Below are 1,502 nucleotides of genomic sequence, written 5' to 3'. Positions count from 1 at the left end.
ATCGAATCCAGGAGTCCTGATTCCCAGCCCCCCTGCTCTAGCTAACCCACTAGACCACACTTCCCTCGCAGCTCTAGGGCTAGAACCCAGGAGTCCTGACTTAGCTCTAACCACTAATCCTGTGCCCCCTCTTGCTCTGCAGCCTGCCCGGATAGTGGCCTGTCCACACACACGCACGTGCCAGCATCTTACCGCCCCACCTCCCAGCGCTCTTTACATCCAGGGGCTTGTCTCTTGCTTTCCAGACGGGGTGGCCAGCCTGCATCCCAGGGGCTCTTTCCCTGCTGTGAGGGTCCTGGAGAGCCAAGAAGAGGCGGGGGAGCTATGCAGAAATGCCAGTGCTGCCCTGGCTCCTCCTCGTGGTTCTCTGCCGCTGTGGCGGCCTGGCATGTCCTGAGGGCTGCCGCTGCCCGCTGGAGAGCAGGGTAGTGAGCTGCACCCACGGGCAGCTGCGGGAGATCCCCCAGGGCATCCCCCGCGACACCCGCGTGCTCTACCTGGACTCCAACGAGATCACCGGCCTCCCGGATGGTGCCTTGCGGGAGCTGCGCCAGCTGCGGGAACTCTACCTCTCTGACAACCTGATCGAGAACATCTCCCTAGCCGCCTTCGGGGAGCTGGGCAGCCGTTTGCAGCTGCTGGACCTCTCCAATAACCGGCTCCGGCAGCTGGGCCCCGCCGAGGCTGCCTCTGCCCTGCGGGCCAAGATGCGCCTCTACGGCAACCCGTGGCACTGCGGCTGCTCCCTGCAGAAGCTGCTGGAGGCCCTGCCCCTGGAGGCCGAGACCCTGGAGGACGTGGTGTGCGCCAGCGCGGCCCGGGAGGAGTACGCCGGCCAGCCCTTCGCCCTCCTGCTCAACACCGGCATCGACTTCTGCAGCGTCCAGCAGAGGACCACGGACGTGGCCATGCTGGTCACCATGTTCTGCTGGTTTACAGTGCTCATCGCCTACGTGCTCTACTACGTTCAGCGGAACCAGGCCGAAACCCGCAGGCACCTGGAGTATCTCAAGTCCCTGCCCATCAAGCAGCCGAGTCCAGAGGAGGAGGAGATGGAGGAAGACACGCTCAGTACCATCCTCTGACCCAGCATCTTTGCGGTGGGTGGGAGCTGTATTTAAAAGGGGAAGGTTTTGACTTTGAACCACGATGGCTGAGAAACCCATACAGAGTATGCTGGAAGGATTAGAGAGGAAGGTTGGCCTTGTGGTGGTTGGGCCAGGAGAGACCTGGGTTCAATTTCTTATTCTGCCACAGACTTCCTGTGATACTCTGGGCAAGTCACTTAGCATCTGTGTGCCTCAGTTCCCCCATCTGTACCTTCAGTCTTGTCTACACGGGGAAGTTGTTCCAGAATAAAGTAGGGCATGAATCTGAAGCACAGCAGCTGTGCTGGACCAAAAGTGTCCACATGGGGAGTTTTCTGGACTAGCTTATTCTGCAGTAGCTATTCCAGTCAATTTCCCCATGTAGACAAGTCCTACGGCAGGTAGGGTTGAAGG

At 60.1% G+C, this 1,502-nt stretch overlaps 1 pseudogene; it reads left to right on the top strand.

Annotated features, from left to right (window-relative positions):
• The first annotated feature begins 332 nt into the window (after positions 1-332).
• On the top strand, positions 333-1,085 carry LOC144277445 (leucine-rich repeat-containing protein 3 pseudogene; annotated as a pseudogene).
• Positions 1,086-1,502: the final 417 nt, after the last annotated feature.

Source organism: Eretmochelys imbricata, chromosome 20, assembly GCF_965152235.1.
Source record: "Eretmochelys imbricata isolate rEreImb1 chromosome 20, rEreImb1.hap1, whole genome shotgun sequence".
In the NCBI taxonomy this organism is placed as follows: domain Eukaryota; kingdom Metazoa; phylum Chordata; order Testudines; family Cheloniidae; genus Eretmochelys; species Eretmochelys imbricata.
The sequence above is the reverse complement of the archived record's forward strand: the minus strand, read 5'-3'. Positions and strand labels throughout refer to the sequence as shown.